At 52.2% G+C, this 19,785-nt stretch overlaps 1 long non-coding RNA gene across 2 annotated transcripts; it reads right to left on the bottom strand.

The window, feature by feature from the left end:
* Window positions 1-349: 349 nt before the first annotated feature.
* On the bottom strand, window positions 350-19,627 carry LOC114094688 (uncharacterized). 2 transcript variants are annotated; one of them, XR_011704224.1, is made up of 4 exons: window positions 19,266-19,627; window positions 6,909-7,019; window positions 4,833-4,913; window positions 350-1,096 (listed from the first exon to the last, which is right to left on the bottom strand). It is a non-coding gene; the product is annotated as an uncharacterized lncRNA (long non-coding RNA). The 2 variants fall into 2 exon arrangements; XR_003583114.2 differs by having other exon boundaries at window positions 4,833-4,909.
* Between the last annotated feature and the right edge of the window lie 158 nt (window positions 19,628-19,785).

Raw genomic sequence — 19,785 nt, 5'->3', positions numbered from 1 at the left:
CAGCTGGGCCAGCTGGAGCCTGACCCTGCGCCGCAGCCGGGTTTGAGCGAGGCCACGGGCCTCTCCCAGGCCCTCCGCACCCTCCCGCTGGACCGGCCGCTACCCGGGGTGAGTGGGCTCCCTCTGCTCACTGTGCCAGAGCTCACTGGGCAGACACAGAGAACCTGAGACCCCGGGCTTCCTGCCTTGCCAAGGCCACGTGGCCAAACCCCAAGGCTCGGGTGAGCACCCCACTCTCCCTCTCCCGCCCCAGCCTTTGCTCCCGCAGGCACCCGCACTAGGAGCCTATGCTCCCGCAGGCGGTGGGCGCTAACCAGCCCCTGGGAAGCAGCTGCGGACGCCCCTCCTTTTCCCACTCTCGCCCTGTGCTGCCCTTTGGTTCCCCGGAACAGGCTGACATTTGCTATCATGAGCTTGCACCCCCCTCTCCCCGCTGCCAAGAGCTAATTGTCCTGATTTCCTTCCAAGAGAGCCTCTCTGAATCGCCTTCCCAGACACAATTAGGCAGGTTCAGCTTGATTTTCACACTCCAGCTCTGAAAAAATCAAATCAGCCAGGAAGCAGAGCCCCTCCAAGTTCTCTGAGAGCTCCTTTGTGTAGTGAACAAAGCACACACATAATTACCTGCTTAGATGATGAGCTCAGGACCCGGGCCCTGCTTGCAGGAGAGAAGGCGCCACTGCCCACCCCTGCCCAGCCCTGTCCCCACCAGCAGTTCTTGACAGCAGTGAGCCTTAGGCTGTCTCTGGGATATGCTGTAGGGTGACAATGCCCCAGAGCCCCCTGATCAGCTTCGCCACAGGTCACTAGTCACTACCTAGAGCATGCAGTCATGAATTGCTGGTGCCATAGGAGCAGCAAGTCCAACAGCCTCATTGTGAAGATGAGTGCCCAAGGCTCAGAGAGGGGAGGTTGAACCCAACTGAAAGCTAAGTCTCCCAGCAGGGGCTCTCGCCTGGGATGGACCACGAGCTAATCTAAGACGCACAGTCATCTTGGCCAAGATGGTAAGGACTCCCAGCCCCTGCAGATGGTTTTCTCCTGCTTGGGGCACCATATGGTGAGCAGGCTGAGGAAAGCTGGTCTTGTAGTTTTTCTGGGGACAGAGAAGAAAGAGGTCCTTTATCACATGTGGAAAAACCAGGGCCCAGATGTCATACAGCAAAATGTAGCAGAGCTGATATTTGCCTTGAGGCTCCGCTTCCTGGGCCGGTGCTCACAACTCACACCACTAACCTCTCCACCAAAATGCTGCATCTGCAACCCGAGACGGCATCTTGATTGACCGAGAGGTGGCCATGGTTGACAGGCAACCCCAGAACACTCTAGGAATCTGCACATTCTGAATGAGGTCTGCAGCCTGTGGGAGAAGCCAGGTGGCTCCTCACCTATGACCTGGTACCACCACAGCTCTGTATACCTGGGCCGGCCCTCCACCTCAGGGCCCCTTGGTTTGCCCGTCTGGAGAATAAAGCAGTGCTGTCCTCTTGCAGGCTGCCCCGTGGAGCCCACGCAGTGAGGCCACAGCCACTTGGCACATGTGCAGAGGGAGACTGGGTTCTTGCACATCTGCCCAAGGATTCACAGGCCACATCAAAGTCCAAGCATTGAACCCTGAGCTAATAAAGAGCCACCAGCCTAGGAGGCAGCAAAGTGTGGTGCCAGGTGGCCCAGGCCCTGCATCCGGTACCTAGTCCTAACCTGAGCAGCCAGTGGGGTAATGCTTCCAAAGAGGAACAGGGTTGGGGTGAGGCTTGGGGCCAGGATGGCTGGGGAAAGGCCATGGGGGACCGGCAGAGCAGCTGTGAGGTCCCAGAAGCAGAAGCATCAACATCTGCTGAGCCTGAGCTGGCTAGCAGTGGGGGGCTACGCAGGTGGTCCTGGGACAGAGGCAGAGGAGTGAGGGGACCTGAACCCTATGGTGAATGTAGGAAGGAAGGGGAGGGGCCGGGTACCAGGGAATTCTGTTGGATTTCAGAGAGCTGCCACTGAGCATCCTCTCTGGGTGGGCACTGGGGACCCCAGGATCGATCTACATTGGCCCTGCTCCTTGTCAGGAGGAGAGAGCCTGTCAGCCCAGAAAGCATTTGGGTTTTGGCATAAAATTCTGGGGAACAAGAAGAAAGATGCATCCAAAGGCAACCAGGGAGGCTTCCTGGAAGGGGAGCAGCCTGGATGGTACTAGACAGAGGAGGGGACCAAGACACGGGAGCAGACACTGTCAGCCAAGAGGAGAGGCCTTGGGGAGAGCCAAGGAACTTAGCACAGGACCAAGGCTGAAGGCAGGAATCAATGAAGAGAGAAGTGCTCCCGTGGCCTCCTGGGACCCCTCTGCACCAGCGTCCCTTGTTTATCGTCTCTGTAGCCAGAGTCCCCAGTGACCACCATCACAGCACCCAGGTACTGAACTGTTCAATCACCCTCCAAACTGAAGGACCTAAATCACTGAAGCCCTTGAGCTGAGGGTGCTCCGGCTCACTAGAAAATGGTTCTGTCGCATTAGGGAACACAGATCCCTTTGGGAATGCCACCCACCCCCACCTCACCTCTCAGTGCCAGATTGAAATAAAACCTGGGGCAGATTTGGCCTGAAACTGACAAGAACATAATGGAAATGGCTAATTCAAGGAAGAGGCTCAGACCCATCTCCTGGGCGGGCTGGCTGGCTGGCCCCTACTGGACCCCAAGGCACTGTTCTCATGCCTAATTGGTTCTCTGAAGGTGAAGTGCTGGGGGGAGCTCCCTGGTGCCTGCCCACTTGGGGTCAAGGTCAATGTCAGCTTCTGCTGGGCCCCAACTGAGCAGCCGAACACTGAGCCATCCTGGTTGGGAATGACCAGGCTTCCTCAGCAAAGCCTCTCCCGCCCACCAACCTGGTTGTTATTTGAATTTAAATAAACGTAATGAGTTCAAGAGGCCCTATTACTCCAGACACAGAAAATGAAATTAGTGAGCCAGACCATTGCAATTGTATTCCAATCTCGTCCTCAGGGGAGGCAGATGGAGAGGAAGGGCACCGGGTACCGGGGCGGACTGGAACCGAGCTGTTCAATCACCCTCCAGGCTGAAGGACCTAAACCTAATGGCCTCAAGAAGACAGGGATGGCCCAGGGACCAGCCCTCATCCTCAGTTACTCACTGCAAGGCCTGGAGTCTGCTAAGTGCCCGAGGCAGGCAGCAGGACAGGTTGAGCAGGTTCAAGTCTGGGCCAGGCCACTTACACACTGTGGGAGCTCAAGTCGTAAGAAGGGGCAGAAGTTCTGAGCCATGGCCCTCACAGCCCCCTCCAGGCACAGTGGCCTCTCAGCCTCTCGACCTCCTTCCCCAGTTGACAGGTGGCAAGCCGAGGCCGGGCAAGCTAAATGACCCGGATTCTCCAAGCTTTGCTTTTCTTTCCTTTCCTCATCTATAAAATCAAGATGGCGCTCCCCGCCCTGGGGGACTGTGGCCAGGATTGGTGTGCAAGGTCCAGGGAAACGGCCATCCCCAGTGGACACCCACGATGCTCCTTTCAGAAGCACATTGGTTCATTCCCTCGCCTCTCCTTTTGTTCTCTCCTTTATTTATTCATTCATAATTCATTCACTCATTCATTTAAAATAAATAGGCCAGCCGTGACGCCTCAGAGCCCAGCCCCAGGCACCTGCGCCCTCCACCCCCTCGGTTCCTGCAGGGCAGCCCTTACCTCCTCAAATAGGACCTTTCGTAATTCTAAAAATGGAAACGCCACAATATCAATCAGGGCTTAGATGGACAAGCCACAGCGTGTTGTGTGAGGGACACTCTCTGTACCGGAGACTGGGCTCCAGCTCCACATCAGCAAGGTGGCCCCAGCACAGTGATCCCAGGCGGTGACGAGGAGCACATCCCCTCCGCTTGCATTCGCAAGAAGCAGGGTTCCCCTCTGGCCATGCCCAGCTGGCAGCACCCTTGTAGGTCAGGACTGGGCCCGGACTGGGCCCAGGGCAGACTTCCTGGGTGCTGATGTGAGCTTTTTTGATCTATGATATCTGGCTTAGGAGACTGTCTTTTGGACAGCCTGGGGTGGGGGTGGGGGGAAAGTGCTTCATAGACAATGAGATACTGTGCACAGCGGGTCGGTCGGAGGCCGAGAGGCCAGTGAGATGTGGGAGCCAGCAACAGGGAAGAGAGGTGAGGGCTGAGCTGGGGGCGTGGAGGTCAGGAGGGGAGAGGACACAGAAGAGGGGACAGGGAGCAGGGGAAGGGACAGGTGATGCTGTGGGACCCAGGGAAGGGTGGGTCCAGAGGCCACAGAAGCAGCCAGGAACACATGCTTCTAAGAGCCAAAGAAGATGAGGACTGGCTAGGGTGTGGCTCAGTGGTAGAGCTCGCCTGGGGTGCGTGGGGCACTGAGTTCGATCTTCAACACCGCATAAAAAATAAATAAAGGTATCGTGTCCACCTACGAGGAGTGCTATCTTGATTTTACAACTAAAAATATATATTTAAAATAAAAGAAGAGGACTAAGGACCCACCTTTGGTTCTGGAGTCATGAAGGGCATTTCAAGGACAAAAGCAGGGGACAGAAGCCAGATTGTAGCTGGCTGAGGAGAAGAGATGAGGAAGGGGAATAAGATCCCCTGAATCCTACTCATGCTTCCAGGCCTAGCTCAAGGCCACCACCTCCTACAGGTTTCTGCTGATACCCCCTCCTCCTAAGGCCCCTTCCCTTTATGGCCTCTGCCATCCTGGCTGCCCCCTGCCCATGTGAACCAGGACTTCCTAGGACAGGGACCTCCACCACTGCATCCTGGCACACAGTAGGCACTTTAGAAATCTTAGCTCTCTATCCAGGAGTGGTGGCACTTACCTGTAATCCCAGCTCCTCAGGAGGCTGAGGCAGGAGAACTGCAAGTTCAAGGCCAGCCTGAGCAACTTAGCGAGACCCTGTCTCAAAAGAAAAAAGAAAAAGGCCTGGGAATGTGCTCAGTGTTGAGTGCTCCCCGGTTCCATCCCCAATACCAAAAAAAGAAATCTTAGCCCTTTCCTCTCTTCACAGAAGCCAGGAGGAATTTCTTCCCCCAGATTCTGTTCCCCAGGTAATAAATCACTCTTGCCAAACAATTGTTATGTTTGTATTTCTGTGCGAAGGTTATTAGTATAATGACAGGACTTAAGTATTGCAATTCTTTTCTATCACAGTCATTAGCTCAGTGATTGCAATTTTGTGGTAATTTAATTTAGTTCTTTGTGCTTTCTGTCCAAACTTCCAGAAACAATGTAGCCCAGAATTGCATTTCAGAACAGACTTGAATATTGGATTCATGGTCATCCACAGGTTACTGATCAGGCACACCACAGAAGGTGCCAGGTCTTGCCTGCCTGGCCTCACTCGGCCCCCAAGACCCACCGCTCTGGGTCTCCCAGGTCTCCCTGACTCTTCTCCCTGGAGAAGGCTACCCATCGGGTAGCCGAGCAGGGAGAAGAGTTCGACAGCCCTGGGTGTTGATCTGGAAGCTTTGCTCAGAACCCATTTTACAGATGAGGGAACTAGGCTCACAGGTTCAGCAATTTGCCCAGAAAAGGAAAGTAGCAGAGGAAGAGTGGAGATAAGGAGTCTGGCTCCAAACCCACACCAGGCTTCTTTGTGAACCGATTGTTGCAGAGACCTGGCATGGCGGGCCCTGAAGCAACCCCCTCTGGAGCAAAGGCCAGGCACAGCAGGTGCAAATAGGTGAGAGCCAGGTAGGACCGACACTCCACCCCCCCCAGGCAGCCCAGTCACCTGCCCCCCCAGACCCAAGTTGGCTGGTCTGTCTACCCCTCACAATGCTTAGGCAAATGCCCTGCACGTAGCAGAGGTATGAACCAAGGAAGGCGCTTGGTTTAGCACACTGGGAAGAGAGCTTGGGTGTTATGGTCTGGATGTGGGGGTCCCCGGAGCCCCTGTGTTATGCAGGAAGAAGGTTCAAAGGTGAATGGTTGGACTGTGAGAGCTGTAACCTAATCGCTCCATCTAGTTTGAGTGGACTGACTGGCTGGACTGTAGGCTGGTGGCAGTGGAGGAGGAGGGGGTCACTGGGAGCCTTTCCTGGAAGGTGCATCTTCCCTGTGGCCCGTCCTCTCTCTTTCTCTCTCTCCCCTTCCTGGCTGCCATGAACTGAATGGCTCTCCCCCACCACGCCCTCCGCCATGATATCCTGCCTCACCTTGGGCCCAGATCAGCTGGCGATGGAATGAGTCTCTGAAACCATGAGCCAAGATAAACTTCCTCCTCTGCGTCGTTCTTGTCAGACGTCTTGGTCAAGGTGACCGTAACTAGCTAGCACCCTAGGTCTTCCTCTCCTGTCTCCCCAGCCCTGACCCAGGCTGAGAAGGCTCAGGAAAGCAGGAGGACTTGGGCTCATCTACCTTTTCACCTGTGCTCCTCACAGGCTTTGCCCCCCAACGGAGCTGCCCATGGCTGAAGGTGGCCCTGTCCTCCTCGAGGCCTCTGGAGGCAGCATTTACCCCTCAGCTCACCTCAGACACCGCACTGCCATGCCAGACCAGCGCCTGGACTAGCTTGCAGGGAAGGGTCACAGTAGGCCAGGTTTGCGTGGCTGATGAATAAACCAGAAGCCATATTTTTTCATTTATAATGAGCAATGAAAATGTAATAAGCACTGAACTACTTTCAGACAAGAAGTCCTCCCTTCACCTGCTATTCTAGGTCTCTTTTTGAACAGGGTCACAGGGGCTGAGTGTCCCAAGGCACCAGGTACTGTGCTGTCACCTGGCCTCACATGGGTGACCCCACTGCTTCCTGTCATGGGTTGGGCTGTCCCAGCCCCCACACCTGAGGCTCAGGCTCCCTCTCCCCGGCCTCCCGCAGTGGACATGGCCCATTCCTGTCCTCTCTTCTGCTGTAGAAGAAAAACAACACTGAGCTCCCTCACGTGCTTACCTTCATACATGTGCATTTGCCTCCGTGGGACACGCGGGGAAATCCAAGCACAGGTACCGGGCTGAGCATGGAGGCTGCCTCCTCCGGCCTCCTCTCCTTGCTGTCCAGCACCTAAAACCACACATGGCCCAAGCTCAATAAAGAAGAAACAACTGGAGGGACGTGCAGTGGCGTCTCTCCACAGAGGAGCCCTTTCCCAGGGCAACAGACCCCAAGTGCTGGCCTCAGCTCTCCAGGTGTCCCATGAGTGCCCTGGCCACACAGAGGACCTCGCTGCCCATGCTTCCTCCCTCCCTCCCAGCACTGGGTCAGCGCCCTGCTGCTCCCAGGCCTGGAGCTGCTGCATAACTAGGGGCCAATGACTAGGGGCTGTGGCCTTATCTGTGGCCCTCGCTGAGCAAAACTTTATGCAGCACATGCCTAGATACGTGTGAAAAACAAGCTCGTGAAAAGACACAGGTGCCGTCGGTCATGAGTGAAATGTCACCGAAGAGCACAGGGGCTATGCTAGCCAGGCACTGGAATAGCTGGGACGTAAAAGACCAACTGCTGGCAGGACACCAGGTGACTGGAGCTCCCGGCTCACCTCACGTGCTGCAGACATGTGGCTCAATCACTTTGGAAGAGATTGGCAGATACACCTACCATTTGACTCAGGTGTCCCACACCTACTTATTGACCCAAGAGGATAAAAGCATGTGTCAGCATTGGAAAGACAGCATTAGAAGGACCAGCCACCTATTACCCACAACAGCTGGACCTATTTCAGAATATTTAGGGTCAGTGTCAGGGCCGGCAGAGGAAAACACGCTGCAAGGTTCTATTGATAGCAGGACTCTAGAAAATGCAATCTAATCTACATGGCAGAAAGCGGTCAGTGGTCACCTAAAGCTGGGGGCAGAGGAAAGAACACAAAGAAGAAACCACCAAGGGGTGTGTGGGAGCTGCCGGAGGAGAGACGCGCAGTGGCTCGGTGCAGGGATGGTCCCATGGGTTGAACACGCGTCAAAACATGGCAATACTACACATTTGCTGTGGTTTGTCCCCCAAGGTTCATGGGTTGGGAGTTTGGTCCTCAGTTTAACAACATTGGGAGCAGGACATTTTAAAGAGCTGGGGGTCTAATGGGAGGTCCTAAGATCAGTGGGCTCTGCCTTGAAGGAAGAGTGGAACCCCAGCCTCTCTGCTGATGTTTTGCTGTAGGATCTCTTCCTCCCCCATCTTCCAAGGTGCCCTTGCCAGAGCCTGCGATGCTGTTTAGACTTTCAGCCTCCAAAGCTGTAAACTAAATAAACCTCTTTTCTTTATAAAGAACCTGCCTAGGGCATTTTGATATAATTAAAAAATGACTAATGCAATATTAAACGGGCACCATTTATTGTATATCATTTATACCTTGACAAACCTGAAAAAAAAAAAAGAAAGAAATGCACCCCAAAATAATGAGAAAGTGAAACAGAATGCAAACTCTTACCTTTTGTTTGATTGTCTGTTAATTTTGTTTTGTCTTGTTTTGTTGGTACTGGGGATGGAACCCAGAGGAGCTTTACAACTGAGCTACATCCCAGTCCTTTTTTATCTTTTATTTTAAGACAGGGTCTTGCTACATTGCTGAGGCTAGTCTTAGACTTGTGATCCTCCTGCCTCAGCCTCCAGAGTCACTGGGATTACAAGTGTATGCCACTGCACCTGGCAACAAACTCTATCTCCGATACAAACTCCATCTCCAAGTGAGAACAGAAGCAAAATAAAACCCCACCTGGAAACAGGCCCAGGACTGCCAAAGGCAGGAAAATGGAGCAGCATTCTGGAAAGAAGCAGGGAGGGGAGAACACAGCTGCGCACCGAGGTCCCTCCGGTGCCCAAGCTCCTGACAGTGGCACTGGGAACACAGCTGGGATTGGCTCCAGGAAGCAGAAGAAGCAAATCAGAGACGGAATCACATGCTAGCTGTGTTTATAGGAAGCACAAAGCCGTGTTTGCATCGCAGCCCTACAACCACCCCCAGGAGCAGCACTGCTGGAAACACCCCCAGAGCATCCCAGCAAGGCAAGCCAGGGGCAGGAGTGACAGACCCAGGGGCCCGGCACACACCCAGAACGGAAGGCTGAAAGAATGAGCAAAAGTGTTCAAAGATATAATCCAAGAAAATTTCCAGAAATAAGACTTGAATCTACAGGTTGAAAGGACAGGGATGTCGTGGGGGACAGAAGGTGACTAGACTTACAATGTAAAACGAAAGGAGGGAAAAAGCTAAGGAGAAAACCATCCGGGCAACCAGGCCGAAAAGTCAAATCTCCTTCTAAGGATAAAAAGTACAAGTTAGACTCAGACTTTTCCACTGTGTCCGGGAACTCAAGAGACAGAGTCTTCTGCAGGCTCCTCATAGGAAGTACAGAAGTGGGACCCAAGAACATGGCACCCTGAAAAGCTTTAAACAAGATGAGAGAGTGTATGAGCAAGAGCACAATTTACAACAAATAGTTCACTAGGTATGATCCAGAGAAGGCAGCACCAACATTCACAAAGCATAAGCAAGGCATAAAAGAAAAAATAGAAGCCAGGTGTGTGGCACACACCTGAAATTTCAGCAGAGGCAGGAGGGTCACAAAATTAAAAATTTAAAGAAGGAGCGGGTGTGGCTCAGTGGAGAGCACCTCTGGGTTCAATCACCAGTACGGCAGAAAAAGAGACAGAGAAATAGAAAGAACCACATTCGTACTGAAAATCTACCGAGTTCATAATCCAGTGACAGATGCATAAATGAAATGCAAATAAGGACCCAGGGAGCAGAAAGGAGAACGTGCTCTTCCAAAAACCAATGAAGCAGTCACAAAAATCAGTCATCAAAGAAGGCCACAAGGAAGAGCTCAGTGAATTCCGAAAATAAGAACTAATGGAAACAGCATTCCCTCAGTTGCACAACAGTGCCATCAAACAAAAATGTCTGAGGAACCTGAAGGAGGGGAACAGCCGCCACCTGGGGAGAAAATGCCTAAGTCGTGAGTCAGAGGGAAGTCAAACCCAAAGCAAGGAAGGCAGAGAAATAAACAGCCCAGAACACCGGAGTGCAGAGTGCAGCCAGTGCAGCATCCGTGGGACTCTGGCTAAATGCGTTCTCACAGGAAATTTCACGATTTTAGTAACTTGTGTCTAAACAAGTAAACACAAAAAGGAACAAGGTATGCACCCAACATGAATGTCAGAAAACAAAATGATCCTTTAAAAAGTGGATGGAAAAGGCTGGCGATACAGCTCCGTTGATAGAGGGCTTGCCTCGCATGCACAAGGCCCTGGGTTCAATCCCCAGCACCACACACACACACACACACACACACACAGACACACACAAGTGGATGGAAAGAAATAATACACACAAAAAGTACAAGTTCATGGCCAACGAAGCCAATGCCCAGGCTTCTCTCCCTGTGCTGTGTGTGCTCCTGCCATGGGCCTGCCCCCTGCTCCCCCCTGCCTACCCTGGGATCCCAGGTGCTCCCCCAAAGGCCTGCTCTGCCTGCCCCCTCCCACCTTCCTGACATCCTCCAAGCCTGGCCCACCTGGAGAAGTGGTGGAAGGAGCAGCATCCAGGGCTGCAGGCTGGGCTGACAGGCCCCAGAAGTGGCCACTTTGGTGGCTGACTGGGTAGAAAGCAGGTGAAGGCTGGGGACAGAAGGCAGATGCAGGGCTGCTCGCCCCGTGGATCCCCTATAGCAAAGTTTCCAGACTTGAAAAGTACCCAGCCCAAGCCCCTTCCCCAGGTGTCCTGCCGGGTCACACCTCTCCATCATCTGGTTCTGAAACACAAAGAGCCTGGGGGTACAAAGAGTGTCCTGGGGTAGAGAGAAACCGTGTTCGAGTCCTGAGCTGGGAGTCCAGAGCCATCTCTGCTTCCCACTAGCAGCGTGACTCAGGCCCACACCTTCACGGGCAGCCCTGGGGTCCTCGAGGAGAAGATGGCTTCCTCAGCAGCAGCTGAGGGTCCTGAGTCATAAGTACAGCTGGAGGTATGTGACCAGGGGCTGCCATTCTTCTCCCAGCTGCCCTGATTCACTGCAGGTGACTGGCCTCCAGGACCTCAGCCTCCTCTGGAGAGGTCAGATGTGAATGAGGAGGTGGGTGGCAGCCTTGGACGCACCATCCCTGCCTTGTGAGATGACACTGGTTCCAATTCAGTGTGCCTGGCTCCCCGCTCAATGGGCTTTGTCCCAGAGATGTAATTTCTATTTTGAATCTATGTGGCATTTAATGAAATGGCTTTCAGACACCACGCAATGTGTCTGAGTTATAAAACCACAGTTCTGGATCCTTAGCACACTTCGCAGGGCAGGCAGGCCCTGGATACCTGCCCAGCAGGACCTTCATCCTGGGGCCTCGGTGATCCCCTCCCACCCCCCAGGAGGCCCTGGAGCCCTTGGATCCCTGGCTGGACTCTCCTCCCTTGGTCTCCCTCTCTGTAATCCAGCACTGTTCAAACCAGAGATCAAAACTATTCAGAGACAGGAAATCAGCACCGAGGGCTGGAAACAGCAGTTTGAAACAGCAGTTTAAAACAACAATTCAAACAGAAGAGAAGCGTTCACGTGGGAAGGCGGTGCCCACGGGAAGGGTGGCTGCTGCCTGAGACCAGAGACTTGGCTGGAATGCAAATCTGATCATGTCACTCCTCAGAAAAACTCACAGGGCTTCCGTACAGAGTTCAGACCCCGCAGCATGGCATTGTGGCCCTGCCGACCTGGCCCTGTCCTCCCCACCCACCAGGCCCACCCCTGACTCCAACCACTGAGCCGCTGGCTCCTGTGACCACGGGCTCTTTCACACCCACTACAAGAACAAAAGTGCCCCTCTCCTCCTCCCTGCCTCCCCCTCCCCTCCCCAGCCTCTCCCTCCAACTGGAAGACCACCTCTTTTTGACGTCCTCCCTGATCCAGCAGCCTGGGCCACTCTGCCCTGTGCTCACACTACAGTTCCCACAGGGTCATCACCCCGACACCTGCCCGGGACTACCTTATGCCTCCCCAACTCTACCCAGAGGACGTGAGCACACTGGGGTGAAATTCCATTCCCCCAACACACGCCTGCTGATGTCCTTGGGGGAAGATGACCCCCTGGATTCTACAGAAGCACAGATACAAATACTTCTGGAAGCCTTCCATTCAGATGGAAGTAGAAGTCCTACGATTTCTCAACAACTTGGCTATTAAAAATAGGAATTCCACCTACACACCAGAAAGAGTTTGTCAGGGATCACTGAAGGGCTAGAATAGTAAGGTCACTCACGTGTTTGGGGCCCAGGAAGCTGCTGGGCTCAAAAGCTGAATGCTGTGAGAAGGCGGGCAGCTGTCTGCAGCTGGAGCTAGTCTGCGGCCCCAGAAATCTCCAGAAGCACAGGGATGCCAAAGGGTTTTCTGCCAACAGTTCCAAAAACTCATGTCCCTGCCACATCACTTGAACATCTGCACAAGAACAGGTTACCAAGAAAACTGAAAACAACAACAACTGCACTAAGCAGATCTGAGACCCCACCTCCGACCTTGGAAGAGCCCAGGCGGAAGCAGGGGCTGTCTGCTGCCATCCTGAGTCCTGAGAACAGAGCACAGGCCCAGCCCAGAGCTGGGGACACTCAAGGAAAGAAGAGTCAGTGTCGCCCAAGAACTCAGCCTTCAGTTCAACTTCCTGAGCCCCTACCTGAAGCCCCAGCAGCCAGCCACCCTGTGGGTCCTGACAGCCCCAGCAGGCTTGGGATGAGCTGAGATGGGCACAGTCCTCCTGGATTGGAGGGGAATGCAGGAGGCCAGCCCCGCAGACAGACCACTCGCCGCCAGGGCCAAGGGCTCCAGTCAGACCTCAGTTGGTCCCGTGGCATGACCCTCACGTTGCTGAGTCAGACAGCGTGGCTTCCCGGGTGGCTCATGTACTCACTGACTCATTCAGAAATTTACCAAGAGCCCAGAGAGCCCCACTCGGGATCAGGGGCGTCAGGAAAATGAACAAGTGCGAGTCCAAAGGATCAAATGCTCCGAACCAGCACTGCTGGAGGCCAGCGGGGCACAGTGGGGACTCTAATCTGGCTTCACTGAGTCTGGGAAGGTTTCTCGTGGCCTCCAAGTTGAGGCCTGCCACGTTAGGACAGTTAGATAGAGGTGAGGGCCAGGCAAAGGGAGGAGCTTATGCGAAGGCAGGAGGCAGGAGGCAGACGTGTGAGAAGAGCTCCAGCTCCGGGAGGTTCCAGGAAAGGCGGGCAGGTGAGGCCATGAGGCACCTGGGCTCAGGGGTCCTCAGGAGACTTGATGGCCCGGGTTTACCCATGTGGCACCTTCTGATTTGCTGATGGAGCATTCTGGATGCTGTGTGTGCAACAGACTGGAGGAAAGCAAAAGTCGGACATGGCCTGGCCGGGGTAGGGCCATCCATAACCCACAGGGGACATGGCTGTGTGGCCACTCAGATGAGACAGGACAACAGGGCCAGGTAGGCAGGGGTGTGAGGTGAGGGAGCGGGAAGGTGGGAACTCCCCCTCCTGGCCACATACAAAATAGCAACCGCCTGGAAATCCTGCAACTGGCCTCTGGGGCCCACTGAGCTGCGAAGCAGCAGACAACCCGCGTGCTGGGGAGATGTGAGCAGATTTGGGGTGCAATTTGGGGCCGTACCCATGAGAGACCAAGTGGAAGCATCTGAATGAACGTCAGGGAAGTCAACCTGCACCTAGGAGAATGGAGATTCCACAGGCGGTGCCCAGAGGCCGGGGAAAAGACCCTGGGAGGTGGGCCAAGAGCAAGGGAGACAGAAGGAGCCGCCAGAGCTCAGGACAGTCCTGCCAGAGTGAGGACTGAGCATGGCCACAGGGCAGGATACGTCTTGTTCAACATGCAGTCACCAAGCAGGCTGCCCAACTCTAGGCCAGTGCCTCTTCTTGCTGGCTGTGTGGCTCTGGACAAGTCACTTAGCTTGTCTGTGTCTGCCGTCCCTCACCTGTGAAGGGGTGTTATGAAGAGCAAATGGTAAGAACACGAGTTCATAGACTGGCGCTTGGCCACAGTGCGCACTACATCAACGGTAGGTAGTCCAGCTGTCTCAGGGACAGTGTCAGAGGAAGACACCATGTAGGGCACGTGAGTGGGTGGCAGCAGGTGCAGATGCCTCCTTCAAGAGGTCTGCTCGGGCAAAGCTGGAGAGGCAGGAGGGCTGGCTCAGAGGAAGGCAAGCCACCTGCCAAGGTGACAATGCAGGAAGGACAGAGAGAGAAGCCACGAGTTGGGGGCTGGGAAACCTCCCCCTGGTCCACCCTCCCTGTATTCCAGCACTGTCCCCCAACAGGCAGGGGCCCTGACTCTCCTTTGTCCCTCCCCAGATGAAGCCCCTCAGACCCAAACTAAGCTGTTTCCCAATGTGGACTTTTGGACCCAGACCAAACCCAGAGCCCGAGGGGTCCCAGGGACAGGATGTGGCTCTTCACTCAGGCAGACCCCAACATGCCAGGCTGGCCACCCAGGCTACTGAAGTTTGGGGGTGACTAGCTGCCCAAGGCCATGGTGGGAAGCAATAGAGCAGGTATGTGCTCAGCAGCACCCCCATCTCTGAGCCCAGCCCCTGAACCCCTGATGCAGGTTGGGGCCAGGAGGGTGAGCTGAGAACTGGCTTTTCTAGCAAACACCAGAGGACCTTGATGCTTCTGATCCTGGTCCACTGTTTGGGACCCTGCTCTTGGTGGCTCCATTGCCAAGCCCCTCTGGTTCCTGCTACCCTTCTGCCCACAATGAATAATAGTACTGGGCTTAGTAGTACTTAGTAGTACTTAGGACCAGAGACACCCTAGACTCACCTCTGGAAGCAGTCTAGGGGTCCCCCCACAAACGGTAGGGAAAGGAAAAGAAGCCCATGTTGGTAGGGGACCCAGATGTAGCCACAGGCTCAGAGTCCCAAGCCCTGGCCTCAGGCACTGCTATTCCCACCCCTCATCCTTCCTGCAGGGCTGGACCCTGAAGGTGCTTTTTTTTTTTTTTTCTTAAGTATCATTTCTTTTCCTTTTTTTATTGTCAATGGACCTTTATTTTTACTTATTTATATGCAGTGCGAAAATTGAACCCAGGGCCTCACACATGCCCGGCAAGTGCTCTACCGCTGAGCCCCAGCCCCAGCCCCAGCCCCACTGAAGGTTCGATGGTGGAGGATCCAAGGTGAAGGAATGAAGGTCCGTGAAGGAGTTGAGGCACACGGTGGACAGTGAGAAACGGAAGCAGCCAGGTCCAAAGGAAGACAAGTCCCTATGTTCCAGAAAGTTCGGCGTCTTGCTTCCCGTTCCCCAGAGGCCCAGGGAAATTCCGTGGTCTGGAAACTCCCTGGGACAGAGCAAGGCAGAATCCTAGGACACAGAGGAGGTCCAGTGCCTCATTTTCCTACCAAAGAGAAAGAGTCACCAAGAAAAATGGGGACATGTGACCCCCAAGTCCTCTTCTCCACCCCACCAAGGGGGGCCTGCTGCCAGCTCACTGGCTCCCACCCCAGTGGGTGAAGTTCTCTTCTAGATGCTGCCACACAAACCTTTTTTAAATGCAAAACCGTCTAATATACCAAGGGGGAGAGGAGCTTATGAAATGTAAATCAAATTTCTCTTTGCAAGGCAGACCCATCACCCACTGCCTCCAACATCCTGAATGTTCTCTTAGAAATCAAATCCAGAGCCTTTGCCAATCATTTCTCTTTTTAAAAAAATATTTATTTTTTAGCTTTTAGGTGGACACAATATCTTTATTTAACTTTTACGTGGTGCCGAGGATCGAACCCAGTGCCTCACGCATGCCAGGTGAGCATGCTACCACTTGAGCCACATCCCCAGCCCAGTTTGCCAATAATTTCTACTTATATCGAGTATCTCAAAACCATGCCAGACCAACCCTCTAGAGACAAAAGTGGATCCGGGGACAAGGAGGGACCAACTGGCATAAAATCAAACCCAAGAACAAAGGGAAGGACAAGGGAGGACAGTAAGTAAACAAACACATCAACTCAAGGGGACAGAGTCAGAACCAAGAGGAGACATTGTCCCCTAAGTCACTGGGCCCAGGCCTCCCCCAGTCCCTGGGGAGGCAGACTTATAAGGTGACTCCAAACACACTGCAGAGGCCACGCCTCTCTGGTTTTTAGTGCTCTATTTTCCCAGGTGATCTGTTATTCTTTAGGTCAATGACTTCTTTCTTTTTTTTTTTTTTTTTTTTGATGACTTCTTTATTTTTTATAATAATCTGCCCTAAGGAATACTGAATCTCATGGTCCTTAGGCTTTTATTCCCAAAAAGCATGGAAGCTGTATCTCAATTGACTTATTTCTAGTGAGTCTTTTTGCCTTGAAGTCTTTTCCTTAGAACACCATTGTTCAGTATGAGTTGGGATTTTTTTTTCCCTATCTTTTCCCATCCCTGTACATTCTTATGTGTGTGATTTTTGGGAAATAATTGAGTTAGAATTTTTTAAATTAAACCTGAAGATTTTATCTTTTGTTAATTTACACCATTTACGTTTATTTTGCTGGTAAATTTTATTTCTGCCATCTTATTTTGTGCTTTTCATTATAGTGCTTTTTCTTTGCCCCACCCCATCTTTTCTGTCTTGTACTAAACCAACCAAGCTCTACATTCCAAAGCTATTCTTCCAGTTGTTACCCTTTCATTTTGAACTATATAAAACTCAAAATGAACCAAGGTAACCCTATCTCTAGCCTCCCAATAGCACAGAGCCCTTAGTATTCTTTAATTCCACCTCTCACTATTCTCGGCTGTAACTGTCCACTATTGTAGTGAGCTTGGTTTCTCAATGGTTTAGATTCACTACAAGTTTACCAGTTTCTCTGTTCACCACCATCCTCTGGGCTCAATTCTTGTCTTCCTTAAAGGATATTCTTTAGTGATTTTTTTGGGTGGGTGTATGGGAATGATTTTTTTAAAAAACTTTGAAAATGTATTTCTCTTACTTCTTAATACCAGTTAAGCTCAATAATTTTTTCAGCATTTAAAAGATTCCATGATTTTTTGACTCCTATTGAAAGTTTCTGCTTAAAGATCCTTCCTCTTTAAGTACATACCTGTAAATTTACTTTAGTGAACTTTGTTCACGTTTGGCAGTTTGACTCCTGAGAGCCTAGGTATGGATCCTTTATCTGATTTGAGATTCCTTTGGACTCTCCTGCTTCTGAGGATGAAGCAATCAGTGCTGGAAGGTCATTAGTCATACTTCTTCATTCCCTCTCTTAGGAGGGGGGAATTGGAGATTGAACCCACAGGCACTTTACCACTGAGCTACAGCCCCAGGCCCTTCTGTTTTGAGGCAGGGTCTCACTAAGTGGCCGAGGCTGGTCTTGAACTTGAAGTCCTCCAGCTTCAACCTCCCAAATAGCTGGGATTACAGGTGTGTACCACCACGCCCAGGTCAATCATGTATGCTCAACCTGTTATCTGAAGTTCTTAGGATTTTTACACCCATTGCTGCATGTGGTTCATTTCCTTGTTTTATAATTTAGGATCATAGGCCCCATCTGTGGGAATCAAATGTAGCAGTGTTGGGACTAAGTACTGACCAATTTTAATTTATTTTCTGAGTTCTTGGATTATAAATCTGTGAAAGGTACAGCCTGAAATTTTTTAATTTTTGAATCCAGGAAGATTAAAACACTTATTCTTTTTAATATTAATTTTTTAGGTGTAGTTGGACACAATATCTTTATTTATTCATTTTTATGTGGTGCCAAGGATCGAACCCAGGGTCTTGCCCGTGCTAGGTGACTACTCTACTGCTGAGCCACAACCCCAGCCCAAAACTCTTACTCTTGATTCATTCATTTGTGTATTTGGTCAAAAAACATTTTTTTTTTTTTTTGGGAAAAAAAAACCCGAACCCTCTACTTTGTGCCATGAGGTTACTGTCCAGTTCCCACTAAGCTGGTTCCTGGCTTTTTGGGGAAGTTCTAGCCCCAAACCCTCCCTTTTGTAGGTCAACCCTTGCACATTCAAGCCTTGTTAGCCCCTCACCCTTCAATTTCCCCAAGAGGCTAACCACCACTTGCAGGGTACTCTGATAGGCTTCCAGGGTCACTTGTGTCCTGCATCTGGAACCCGCCCCCCCCCCCCAGCAAGCCATCACCCACTTAACTTCCTGTTACTGATCATTGAAGCAAGGGGGTTCTCAGGCCATCTTGTTCTCTTGTCTGTAAAGCTCAGCCCAAGGTGAGTGTGGTTACTGAGCCTTCCAATAGCAATGGTCAGCTAGTAGGTGTAAAAAATGTTCTAATGTGACACTTCCCCCTCTCGGGGAGTACAAGGAGGCAACACTGATGTGTCCTCTTTCTCTGGTGCCCAAATCGAAACCAGGAGATACTTGGATTCTCATCAGAACCCAAGCCATGCAACCCTCTGCTTCAAAACTGCAGCCCCTCACCAATGAGCCCTGATCCTCCATGACACGCAGAAACCACCAGGCAGCTGTTCAGGCAGATGACATGATAAACTCATGACCTTGCTTTATGAGTTGATTTCCCCCCCAGTATCAGGGGGGAAAACCCCAGGGCTTCACCGTTAGGCAAATGTTAGACAAATGCTTTACCCCTGAGATATACCCCCAGCCCAGGCAGTGCCTGGCAGACAGAGGGGTAAGTTTCATGGGCCTGCTCTTAGCAGCCAGGCTCAACACTGAGCATGAGCAGGGCCCTAATTGTTCACATGCAATGAAATGTAACCATTAGGTAAGCAAGTCTGGAGTTGACAAATCAGAAAACACAACGCATCCAGTTAAAACTGAGCAGGGTGCCTTTTCCAGAAGTAGGGTCAAGGCACTGGTATTTTAAAAGCTCCCAGGAAACCCAGCATACCCAAAGCTGAAAAGATAGCAGGCCACCCACAGTGAGGCTGCCCTAGCACTTAAGACCCTCCTGAAGCACGACCGACCCACACTTCTTCTGTGGGTCTGCCCTCAACCTAACTTTCCAAGTCCGGGACATTCATCAAGCACCTTTGGGTACAAAGGCAAAACCCTCTACTGTGTAACTCTGAGTTCACCTTATCCAAGGTGGAGTTACCACCCCAAACACTTCAGCTCCCACAGGATTACTTCCTCATTTGCCAGTCACTCATCCTTCAAAGCTGTGCTGAGGTGTAGAAATGGACAAAAACTTGTCCCCTCCCATAACCTCAGAAAGCAGGAACAGCAGACCCCAAGACTCATCACACCAGTGGCCCCACTGCAGAGAACTGTCACCCTCTCCACTAGGCCAATCCCACCTAGTGCCACCGGCTCAGCATTCTGTGCTGCCCCTTTGCAAATCTGGCTCCACATCCCTGCCACCTTCTAACACTTCAGACCTACTTACCTGTTTTTTCCTCTTCAAGAGTAACACTCCAGAGCGAGGAATTCCTCCTGGCTCTTGGCCCCATCTCCAGGCCGAGGACAGTACATGACAAGGCGGCTTTGTAGCAGAATGAGCAGCTGGAGACCCAGGGGTGCAGGATGCAAGGACTGGTTAGCTTGGGGACAGACAGGAGTTGTGAGTTCTAAAAGGCTTTAGGAAGGCAGGTGGCACTGTCAGGAAAAGGATTTTACAGACAGGTACAGACCAGAAACCCCATAGGTCAGCTGGGTGAGGGGGAGGCGCTCAGCCCCATGTTTTGAGATGGGAACGAATGCAGGGGCCCAGGAGTGGCTAGCCCATCGCTGTCAGAAAGCGAAACTCAGTTCTGTTCCCAAATCCCACCTGCAGTGCAGCTGCTGCTGCTTCTGGGCCTCCTAGGTACCCTGTGCCAGAATGAGCACAAGGGAAATACCTCCCCCAGAACAGATGAAAAGCAAACAGATTTGCAAGCCTTTATGAAAAATGCTTTTTCTTCCTCGAC

Source organism: Marmota flaviventris, chromosome 14 (assembly GCF_047511675.1).
Source record: "Marmota flaviventris isolate mMarFla1 chromosome 14, mMarFla1.hap1, whole genome shotgun sequence".
Lineage (NCBI taxonomy): Eukaryota > Metazoa > Chordata > Mammalia > Rodentia > Sciuridae > Marmota > Marmota flaviventris.
The sequence above is the reverse complement of the archived record's forward strand: the minus strand, read 5'-3'. Positions and strand labels throughout refer to the sequence as shown.